At 43.8% G+C, this 12502-nt stretch overlaps 1 protein-coding gene across 1 annotated transcript in view; it reads left to right on the top strand.

Annotated features, from left to right (window-relative positions):
• Positions 1-8376: 8376 nt before the first annotated feature.
• The window catches only part of LOC141198608 (uncharacterized), a 540563-nt gene continuing 536437 nt past the window's right edge, over positions 8377-12502 (top strand). The window contains exon 1 of the mRNA XM_073663041.1: positions 8377-8432. The gene's annotated coding sequence lies outside the window, so the exon portion shown is untranslated. The remainder of the gene's footprint in view (positions 8433-12502) is intronic.

The raw sequence follows: 12502 nt of genomic DNA, 5'->3' as shown, positions 1-12502 counted from the left end.
TTTTTCTGTTTTTTCATAACTATGACAATTGTACATTCACACTGAAGGCACCAAAACTATGAATTACCACATGTGGAATTATATACTTAACAGAAAAGTGTGAAACAACTGAAAATATGTCTTATATTCTAGGTTCTTCAAAGTAGCCACCTTTTGCTTTGGTGACTGCTTTGCACACTCTTGGCATTCTCTTGATGAGCTTCAAGAGGTAGTCACCGGAAATGGTCTTCCAACAATCTTGAAGGAGTTCCCAGAGATGCTTAGCACTTGTTGGCCCTTTTGCCTTCACTCTGCGGTCCAGCTCACCCCAAACCATCTCGATTGGGTTCAGGTCTGGTGACTGTGGAGGCCAGGTCATCTGGCGTAGCCCCGCATCACTCTCCTTCTTGGTCAAATAGTCCTTACACAGCCTGGAGGTGTGTTTGGGGTCATTGTCCTGTTGAAAAATAAATGATGGTCCAACTAAACGCAAACCGGATGGAATAGCATGCCGCTGTAAGATGCTGTGGTAGCCATGCTGGTTCAGTATGCCTTCAATTTTGAATAAATCCCCAACAGTGTCACCAGCAAAGCACCATCACACCTCCTCCTCCATGCTTCACGGTGGGAACCAGGCATGTAGAGTCCATCCGTTCACCTTTTCTGCATCGCACAAAGACACAGTGGTTGGAACCAAAGTTCTCAAATTTGGACTCATCAGACCAAAGCACAGATTTCCACTGGTCTAATGTCCATTCATAGAATCATAGAGAATCATAGAATGGTAGAGTTGGAAGGGACCTCCTGGGTCATCTGGTCCAACCCCCTGCTCAAAGCAGGATTCACTAGATCATCTCAGACAGATGTCTGTCCAGCCTCTGTTTGAAGACGTCCATTGAAGGGGAACTCACCACCTCTCGTGGCAGCCTGTTCCACTCATTAATCACCCTAACTGTCAAAAAGTTTTTTCTAATATCTAATCTGTGTCTCCTCCCATTTAGTTTCATCCCATTGCTTCTAGTCTTTCCTTGTGCAAATGAGAATAAAGATGATCCTTCTACAATGTGACAGCCCTTGACATATTTGTAGACAGCTATTAAGTCTCCTCTCAGTCTTCTTTTTTGCAAGCTAAACATTCCCAAATCCTGCAACCGTTCCTCATAGGACATGGTTTGCAGACCAGTCACCATTCTGGTCGCTCTTCTCTGAACTTGCTCCAGTTTGGCTATGTCTTTTTTAAAATGTGGTGCCCAAAACTGTACACAGTATTCCAGATGAGGTCTGACCAAAGAGGAGTAAAGACCGATAATGACTTCACGTGATCTAGACTGTATGCTTCTGTTAATACATCCCAGAATTGTATTTGCCTTTTTTGCTGCTGCATCACACTGTTGACTCATGTTCAGTCTATGATCTATTAGTATACCTAAGTCTTTTTCACATGTACTGTTGCTTAGCTCTATTCCTCCCATTCTGTATATGCTTTTTTCATTTTTATTGCCCAGATGTAGTACTTTGCATTTTTCCCTGTTAAAAACCATTCTGTTGGTTGCTGCCCACTGCTCCAGTTTATTTAGGTCTTTTTGAATCCTCTCTCTCTCTTCAGTTTACCCTCAATTCCTTCATCTAAATCATTGATAAAGATGTTGAACAATACAGGTCCCAGGACGGAGCCCTGTGGTACCCCACTTGAGACATTCATCCAGCTGGATGTGAAGCCATTTACAACCACCCTTTGAGTCCGATCACTAAGCCAGTTATGAATCCACCTAACAGTTGCCTGGTCCATTGCATACTTGGTCATTTTTTCAATAAGGATGGTGTGAGATACTTTGTCAAATGCTTTGCTGAAGTCAAGATATACTATATCTACAGCATTTCCCTGATCCACCCAGTCAGTGATTCTGTCATAGAAGGAAATTAAGTTAGTCTGACATGACTTGTTAGTTACAAACCCATGCTGACTCTGGTTAATCACTTCATTCTTATCCATGTACTTACATACATGTTGTTTAATAATTTGTTCAAAGATTTTTCCTGGTATAGAAGTCAGACTCACCGGCCTATAGTTCCCTGGGTCCACCTTCTTCCCCTTTTTGAAGATAGGAACAACATTTGCTCTTCTCCAGTCTTCTGGGACTTCTCCTGTTCTCCAAGAATTTTCAAAGATTATGGAGAGTGGTTCTAAAATTTCTTCTACGATCTCCTTCAGTACTCTGGGGTGCAATTCATCTGGACCTGGAGACTTGAACTCATTTATGTTAGCTAAATATTCCCTCACAATCTTTCTGTTTACAGATAACTTGGATTCCTCTATTCCTTTAAAAGGACAGTGAAGATCAGTTGATGTTACATTTTCTTTCTGAGAGAAAACAGATGCAAAATAGGAATTAAAAAGTTCAGCCTTCTCAACATCCTGTCTTACCATTTCTCCATTTTCATCCTGTAAAAATCCTATAGCATCTTTGACTTTTCTTTTACTTTTGACATACCCCCAAAATCCTTTTTTATTGCTTTTGACATCTCTTGCAAGCCTTAATTCATTGTCAGCTTTAGCTAACCTGATACGTGCCCTGCAGGATCTGCAGACAGCATTATAATCTTCTTTAGATATGCCTCCCTCTTTCCATTTAATAAACATTTCTTTCTTTCTTTTTAGCATGTGTTTAAGTTCTGTGTTCATCCATCCTGGTTTCCTTAAATGCTTCCCATTCTTCCTACTTTTCGGGATTGTTAACGATTGTGCTTTGAGAATCTCATTTTTAAAAATTTCCCATCCTTCCTGGACATTTTTGTCCTTAAGGACATCCAGCCATTGGATCCCTCCTATTCTCTTTCTGAGTCTCTTAAAATCTGCCTTTCTAAAATCTAACCTTGAAGTTTGAGTCTTCACATGTCTTCCTCCTCTAGTTATCCAAAATTCTATAATAGCATGATCGCTGCCTCCTAGGGTCCCAGTCACCTTTACCTCCTCAACCATTTCCTCCCTGTTTATAAGGATTAGATCCAAAGTAGCAGATCCCCTTGTTTTCTCCCCTACCTTTTGGAAGATAAAGTTGTCAGCAAGAGAGGATAAGAATTTGCTTGACCTGTTAGTTTTACTTGAGAGAGATTCCCAACAAATGTCTGGATAGTTGAAATCTCCCATGACCACTACGTCATATTTTTTGGAGAACTTGGTCATTTGATACATAAAGAGTTCATCCATATCTTCAGCTTGCCCAGGTGGCCTGTAGTAAATGCCTACAATGGTGTCCTTTCCGTTGTTCTCTCCTTGTATTCTTACCCAAACAGTTTCCACAGAACTCCCAGTCTCTGAAGCTTCAATCTCTGTGCAGATATACGCTTTTCTAACATACAATGCGACACCTCCTCCTCGTTTATCAAGTCTGTTTCTTGCAAATAAGTTGTATCCTTTTAGCCTTTTATTCCAATCATGTGTATCGTCCCACCAAGTTTCAGTGATTCCAATGACATCATATTTCTTTTCCTGCATTAGTAGTTCCAATTCTCCTTGTTTGTTGCCCATGCTTTGTGCATTTGTATAAAAACATTTTAGTTTGTGATTGGTTTCTCTTCCTCCCATATTTTTATTATTTAAATTGTTTTGTCTTTGTTCTTCCTTTCCACTTCCAGTAGCAGAGATCTCAATAGTATTTGTCAGCTGTATGGCTTTTTCTGGCCTTTTGCTTCCCTTCCCACATTGTTGTAGTTTAAAGCTCTTCTGATGAGTGTAGCAAGGCGACTTCCAAATACATGTTTTCCAGTCTTCGTAAGGTGCACCCCATCTCTAGCAAGTAGTCCATCGTATAGGTAATTCATTCCGTGATCCAGAAATCCAAATCCTTGTTGACGGCACCATCGACGTAGCCAGTTGTTCACCTGTAGAATCTTATTCCACCTCATTGTTCCATGGCCATCCACTGGGAGGATGGATGAGAAGACCACCTGCGCTCCCAATTCTTTCACTTTCTTGCCTAAGTCTTCAAAGTCACTGCAGATGGTTTCCAGGTCCTTTCTTGCGGTGTCATTTGTCCCCACATGTATTAGCAGGAATGGGTAGTGATCTGTAGGTCTGATCTGTAGGTTCTGTAGTGATCTGTAGGTTCCTTGAGCTTGAAGTTCACCTTTAATCTCTTTAAAAGTTTTCCTGGGCTCTTTTGTTACCATTCGTATTATATCCGTCTCTTTGATTTGTCATAAATTTTCCTCCTGCGGCCACGTCCAGGGAGGTTGGCTACAGTCCCATGGATCTTAAATTTCTAAATAATATGTGCAACTCCAGTCACAGGAACATCAAGCTGCTTGGAGATGGTCTTATAACCTTTACCTTTAACATGCTTGTCTATAATTTTCTTTCTAATCTCCTGAGACAACTCTTTCCTTTGCTTTCTCTGGTCCATGTTGAGTGTGGTACACACCATGTCACCAAACAGCGCAGTGAGTATCTGTAGCCCCATATACAGGCCCACTGACTGATTACAAGATTGTAGACACCTGTGATGATAATTAGTGGACACAACTTGATTTAACATGTCCCTTTTGTCACATTATTTTCAGGGGTACCATCATTTCTGTCCAGGCCTATTTCATGAGTTTAATTTTTTTTTTAATTCTGTGGAAGCAGGGTTGAAAAGCAATGACTGACTTTCATTTGTTAGTTTTCAAAGATTTTTAATTTATTATTACTTTTGTCAGATTCAAGTTATTTCTGTGACCGTTGTGGGTTTTTCTTTCATTAAACGAGGGGTACCAACAATTTTGACCACGTGTGTATATTGATACAACAACAATGATAGAATACAAAGCATGTGGCTTGGAAACTGCTGTTCTCATGATTGTGCTGCATTCAAGCAGCATTGTGATTATATCAATAGTGAACATTACACGACGGTCATATAGTGAAGTCCCCACACACCAATTGTTTATTTAATTCTCCTAAAAAAACTGATAGGTTATGTGTACATAAGTCTCTGAATCATAATGGGGATAATTTGGGAAGCTTGGGGAACCTGACATGATCGAGAGGAGATGAGTTTAATGACAAACATATGAAAACATCGTGTCGGCATAACCTGCATTTTCTTACATCATAAGACACAATACGTATATCCACATCATTGGTTTTTTCCTTTAAAAAAATATTCCATATAAACAGCACGTAATTGACAAAGTTGTATCCTTTTTTTGTAGTAGACATAAATATATTTAAAACGCACATATACTGTATGTGCAGACCTTATCATACACTGCTCAAAAAAATAAAGGGAACACTGAAATAACACATCCTAGATCTGAATGAATGAAATATTCTCATTGAATACTTTGTTCTGTACAAAGTTGAATGTGCTGACAACAAAATCACACAAAAATCATCAAAGGAAATCAAATTTATTAACCAATGGAGGGCTGGATTTGGAGTCACCACCAAAATTAAAGTGGACAAACACACTACAGGCTGATCCAACTTTGATGTAATGTCCTTAAAACAAGTCAAAATGAGGTTCAGTATTGTGTGTGGCCTCCACGTGCCTGTATGACCTCCCTACAACGCCTGGGCATGCTCCTGATGAGGCTGAGTATTGTGTGTGGCCTCCACGTGCCTGTATGACCTCCCTACAATGCCTGGGCATGCTCCTGATGAGGCTGAGTATTGTGTGTGGCCTCCACGTGCCTGTATGACCTCCCTACAACGCCTGGGCATGCTCCTGATGAGGTTGCGGATGGTCTCCTGTGGGATCTCCTCCCAGACCTGGACTAAAGCATCCGCCAACTCCTGGACAGTCTGTGGTGCAACATGACGTTGGTGGATGGAGCGAGACATGATGTCCAAGATGTGCTCCATTGGATTCAGGTCTGGGGAACGGGCGGGCCAGTCCATAGCTTCAATGCCTTCATCTTGTAGGAAGTGCTGACACACTCCAGCCACATGAGGTCTGGCATTGTCCTGCATTAGGAGGAACCCAGGGCCAACCGCACCAGCATATGGTCTCACAAGGGGTCTGAGGATCTCATCTCGGTACCTAATGCAGTCAGGCTACCTCTGGCGAGCACATGGAGGGCTGTGTGGCCCTCCAAAGAAATGCCACTCTACCCCATTACTGACCCACTGCCAAACCGATCATGCTGAAGGATGTTGCAGGCAGCAGATCGCTCTCCACGGTGTCTCCAGACTCTGTCACGTCTCTCACATGTGCTCAGTGTGAGCCCTCTTTGATCTGTGAAGAGCACAGGGCGCCAGTGGCGACTTTGCCAATCCTGGTGTTCTGTGGCAAATGCCAAGCGTCCTGCACAGTGTTGGGCTGTGACCACAACCCCCATCTGTGGACGTCGGGCCCTCATACCACCCTCATGGAGTCGGTTTCTAACCGTTTGTGCAGACACATGCACATTTGTGGCCTGCTGGAGGTCATTTTGCAGGGCTCTGGCAGTGTTCCTCCTGTTTCTCCTTGCACAAAGGCGGAGGTAGCGTTCCTGCTGCTGGGTTGTTGCCCTCCTACAGCCCCCTCCATGTCTCCTGGTGTACTGGCCTCTCTCCTGGTAGCGCCTCCAGGCTCTGGACACTACGCTGACAGACACAGCAAACCTTCTTGCCGCAGCTCACATTGATGTGCCATCCTGGATGAGCTGCACTACCTGAGCAACTTCTGTGGGTTGTAGAGTCCGTCTTATGCTACCAAGAGTGTGAAAGCACAATCAACATTCAAAAGTGACCAAAACATCAGCCAGAAAGCATTGGTACTGAGATGTGGTCTGTGGTCCCCACCTGCTGAACCACTCCTTTATTGAGGGTGTCTTGATAATTGCCAATAATTTCCATCTATTGTCTATTCCATTTGCACAACAGCATGTGAAATTGATTGTCAATCAGTGTTGCTTCCTAAGTGGACAGTTTGATTTCACAGAAGTTTGATTTACTTGGAGTTATATTCTGTTGTTTAAGTGTTCCCTTTATTTTTTTGAGCAGTGTATATATATATATATATATATATATATATATATATATATATATATATATATATATATATATATATATATAAATCATACATATATGCAGACCTTATCCATACATACACCCACATATAGACAGGCTTACAGTATATGTAACCACACAGAGAGTCAGCACTTGTGAGGTAGCCAACAGGCAGATGCCCCCTTGCTCAGGCAAGCCCTGCGGTAATAGTAATACACGCGCCACCCCCAATTGCCATAGACCATAATAATGCTCAACTTTGTTCCCCTCCAAAGTTATTGTGCTCAATAATACTAAAGGTTCATTTAGATGTCTGTGCAATGTATGGACTGGCCGTGGGTCTCTCCTGACCTGAGCATGACGACTTCATAGAAGTTTATGTAGCTCCATGGTGAAGTCCTGGTGATAAGAAACAGGGAAGGGTCAATGGAATCTTCCCACCTGGTGGAGTTGAGACGGTCAGGCACAACTGTGCAAAGAGAAGTAGCACAATGGTATTCCTCTTATAGACTGCTTCTCCACTGTTCAAGTTGACAGAAGGAGGCAAAAAAATGAGGAAAAAAAAGCTTTATGATGACCCGAGGAAGATATCAGATCGATTTTGAAACACATTGCTATCTTTTAATATGTTTTTTGTTTTTCTACCCTTTCTCATCCTTGTCTTCAGCATGACAGCGCCCACCATAAATCTTCCTAGTCAGGTCACAGTCCAGAGTCAGAATTCCAAGGTCAGCGTGTGTCAAGGCAAAAAGGGTAATACAAACGGGTAGTCAATAGGGAAAGCCAGGGTCTGGCAACAGAATACCAGAATGTCTAAATTCAGAGCACAAAGCACAGAGGGAACAGACCACATTGAGCTGAAAGCTACAACTGGCAGCTATCTGAGACTGACAGCTCAGGTAAGTAGCAGGTTAATCACTAGGAACAGGGAACACTTTACACACCTGAAGGAAACTCAGCATCTCCCAATCTCAGATTGGACGGCTGAGCTGTCAATCAAAGTACTGACAGCTCAGCACGTCCCTGCACTAGATTAGATGACTGAGCTGTCAGTCACTGCGTCCAAGACACATTGAGCGGAGGAATCGTGACAGACACAATATCAAACACACTGCAGGACACAACAGTCCCCATGATAAAGTCGGAGTCAGCACAGGTGCAAAATAGATGAAACAACCACTCACACCGTCGGTTCATGGAGGGGCGGCTGCGCAGTATTATAAGTGTGCATGGATAAGGCCGATATAGGGCGCCAGTCACACAGATAAGTGTGGTATATAGTGTCTGGCCTATAACCTAATAGAGATGCTCACCACACACTAAACACTTGTACACGCTCCATCCTGCCGGGTACAGTGGAGTCCTGCATCCACTGAGGCCCCTGATCATGTGACCCCTGACTCCTCCCCTCCTGTGACCTCATCACAGGTCCTGTGCGCACAGAGCAGCCATATATGTGGTGGCGGCTCTGCAGGTGGAGGTATGTGGAGATTCCCCATTATTCTCTATATAGCCACCATACTCCGCAGCGCTGTACACACATTACTATCACAGTCCCCATTGGGGCTCACACCCTCTATAGACTTTATTCACACATTGCAATTGCATTAATTAAATTAGATTTCTACATTTGTGTGACCTCCCAACTGTTAGAGAAGATAAAGAGGGATAGATTGTACATCATGACATCTTCGGTCACGTCCATAACCATTCCTCTAACCCCTAACACCACCCATTACCATTTGATTCTACCTTGAAAACATAAAGTAAATGGACAACCCCTTTAAGGCCTCACTCTCACTTGCAATTAAATTGGTTGAATGCAATCCGATAAAAAATCAGATTGCATTCGGACCAATTTAATCCCATGTTTCTGTGCTCAGTTGCGTTTTTTTTTACAGCACCGATCAGATTGCGATTGGGCTGGAAAACAATCTCAGCATACTGCGATTGCGTGCTGGAATCGGATCACACGCACCCATATAATCTATGGGTGCGTGTGAAACATCGCACTGCACTTGGATAACACCCGAGTGCAGTGCGATACCCACCGATGCCAGCAGCAGAGGAGATGGAGAAATTGATTTCTACGTCCCCTCCGCAGCTATGCCGTGATCCTCTTCATGAGAGAGGATCGCAGCATGGAGCACTGACATTCGGCTCCCGCTCGCCGCAGAGCAGGAGCCGAATGTCATTAGCATATCACATCCGATGCTCTCGCAACGGATGCCATACGCTAGTGGGACCCCAGACTAAGGCTGTGTTTACTGCTAAATCCGTCCGTTGTTCTGTTACTTTGTAGGAATAGAGCAATGGAAAACAGACTGGAGATGGATTCACCATTAGATGCCCAGGAGTGGAGTTCGACTGTCACCACTGACTATAATGAGCTCCGTCAACTTTCTGTCAAGATTCCTATCATATTTCTCACCTAAGTTGTTCTTGTTCTTATAAATCCACTCTCAGGCCGTCTCCTCGGTGTTCCTCTCTATCCTCAGACCATCTCCTCTGCATTTTCTTGTTGGTCTCCTCAACGCTCCTCTTTACTCTCAGCCCATCTCCTCAGCACTGAGGCCATCTCCTCCATGTTCCTCTCTGCTATCAGGCCATCTCCTTGGGCTCCTCTCTGCTCTCAGGCCATCTCCTCAGTGCTCCTTTCTGCTCTCAGGTCATCTCCTCAGCGCTCCTCTCTGCTCTCAGGCCATCTAAGCGCTCCTCTCTGCTCTCAGGTCATCTAAGCGCTCCTCTCTGCTCTCAGGCCATCTTCTCAGCGCTCCTTTCTGCTTTCACCCCATCTCCTCAGCTCTCTTCTTTACTCTCAGGCCATCTTCTCAGCGCTCCTCTTTACTCTCAGGCCATCTCCTCAGTTCTCCTCTCTGCTCTCAGGCCATCTCCTCAGCGCTCCTCTTTACTCTCAGGCCATCTCCTCAGTTCTCCTCTCTGCTGTCACTCCATCTCTTCAGCACTGCTCTCAGGCCATCTCCTCAGTTCTCCTCTCTGCTGTCACTCCATCTCTTCAGCACTGCTCTCAGGCCATCTCCTCAGCGATCCTCTTTGCTCTCAGGCCATCTCTTCAGCGCTCCTGTCTGCTCTCAGGCCATCTCTTAGCGCTCCTGTCTGCTCTCGGGCCATCTCCTCAGTGATCCTCTCTGCTCTCAGGCCGTCTCCTCAGTGCTTCCCTCTGCTCCCAGGTTGTCTCCTCAGCGCTCCTGTCTCCTCTCAGGCCATCTCGTCATTGCTCCTCTTTGAAACTCCCCGGCGATCCTCTATCCTCAGGCAATCCCCTCAGTGCTTTTCTCTGCTCTCAGGCCATCTCTTCAGTGATCCCCTCTGCCCTAAGTCTGTCCCCTCATCACTTTTCTATGCTCCCAGGTAGTCTCCTCAGCTCTTCTCTCTAAATAAGCTGTCTCCTCAGTGTCCCTCTCTTCTCTCAGGCTGCCTCCTTCGCACTCCTCTCTACGCTCAGGCTGTCTCTTCAGCGCTACTCTCTACACTCATGCTGTCTCCTCAGCTCTATGCTCAGGCTGTCTCCCCAGTGCTCCTTTCTACCCTCAGGTTGTCTCTTCAGTGCGCCTCTCTGCTCTCAGGCTATCTCCTCAGCGCTCCTCTCTGTATTTGGGCCATCTCCTTTCTTCTCTGCTCTCTAGCTGCCTCCTTAGTGCTCATATCTAACCTCAGGCCATCCCCTCAACATTCCTCTCCACTTTCAGGCTGTCTTCTCAGCCCTCCTTTCTACCCTCAGGCTGTCTCCTCAGCTCTCTTCTGTACCCTCAAGACATCTCCTCACCATTCCTCTTTGACGTCAGGCCATCTTATTGGCATTCCTCTCTGCAATCAGGCTGCCTTCTCAGCGTTCCTCTCTTCCCTCAGACCTTCTCCTCAGCGTTCCTCTCTGCTCTCAGGCCATCTCATCATTATTCCTGTGTCCTCAGACTAGGGCTCATTACAACTTTGAACACCACAATGTGCCCTGTACCAGCAGAGAAGAGGTTTCCACTTTTAGTGTTCTGAACACAATCTACGAGCCTGTGTAACAAATACTACAATCAGCATTACTCACCTTCCCCTGCTCCAGTGCCGGCTCTCTGCTGCTGCTCGGGTCTTCTTTATAGGCTGCAGTGGTGATGTCATGTCTTTAGCGTGTGTGACAACCGCAGCCAGTCACTGAGCTCAACGGTTCATACTGAATAAATTGGCATCAGTTCTGAGATCAGTGGTTGACTGCAGCGGTCTAATGCGCTATAGTTATGATGTCACCTGGGCTGAAAATTTAGTATTTTAACAATTTTTTCATGTCGCCATTTTCTGAGACCCGTAACTATTTTCATTCTTCCATCGATGGACTGGTTTCAATAATTATTTCTTGTTTTCTTCGTTTTTGTTGATACAATTTTGGAGGAAATATGACATTTTAATAGCTTTTTATTACATTTTAATGTGGAATTGTGGTGATCAAAACCATTTTTCCTAGTGTTTTGAATTTATACCACATGGGAAAAAATATTTCAAAATTGTATTAATTCAGGCAGTTACGTGCATGGCAATACCGAATAATGTTTTCAATGTATTACATTTTGCTATTTACTTGGCGGGGGTGATATAAACTAAATTATTGTTTGTGTTTTTTTATATTTTGTCGTTTTTATATATATATTTTTCATTACTCTCCTTGTCCTGCCCGAATTTTTCTCCACTTCCACATAGTGCTATAACCATCTATAGTGCCCTATAAAGTAATAGCCCCCCTCTCAGTGCCATATACAGTAATGATCCTCATATTTGTTAACCCCATAGTTTTAGTGCCCCACACCACTAATAGGGTCGTTCTTCTCTTTTGCTGTAATCTACAGGATATGGTTGTAATCATTTATTTTTTGTAACACCAGAACTTAACACCTGAGCATGCACTGCACCCTCCTAGGTGCCACCATACCAGTGTTTCTTTATGTATTACCATATAAAACAGTGCACCCCTAAGACACATTGAAAGAACTGAGAGATTTAAACTTGCTTATAACATATCATAATCACAATGGAGACAAGCTTCAGAATATTACCCAACTATTTTCACTTTTTGGCTTTGTCAGGGGTGAGATGTGGAGTCCACGTTCTATGGATTGAGGGATGATTCCTGAACATTGCACCCATAGCTTATAGCAGTTGAGAATAAAAAATAGTTTTCTTGATCACTTTGAAACATACACTGTCTGCGCAATTATTAGGCAAGTGAATATTTTGACCATAACGTCATTTTTATGCAGATTTTCCAAATGCAAGCTATATAAACATTTGTTTATTGGATGAAGTAGACCAGGTGTTGTGTAGAATTATTAGGCAGCTTCTTTTCCTCAGGCAAAATGGGCCAAAAAGAGTTTTAACTGATTATAAAATCTCAAAAATGGTTAAAAGTCTTACAGAGGGATGCAGCACTCCTTAACCACTTCGCGCCAGAGCCTGTTTTTGCCTTCGTGACCGGGCCAATTTTTACAATTCTGACCACTGTCACTTTATGAGGTAATTACTCTGGAACGCTTCAACGGATCCCCCTGA

Source organism: Phyllobates terribilis, unplaced genomic scaffold (genome assembly GCF_046119375.1).
Source record: "Phyllobates terribilis strain yellow unplaced genomic scaffold, ASM4611937v1 Scaffold_98__1_contigs__length_5973952, whole genome shotgun sequence".
NCBI classification, from domain to species: Eukaryota; Metazoa; Chordata; class Amphibia; order Anura; family Dendrobatidae; genus Phyllobates; species Phyllobates terribilis.
Note: the sequence above shows the minus strand (reverse complement) of the source record. Positions and strands in the feature narration are given on the sequence as shown.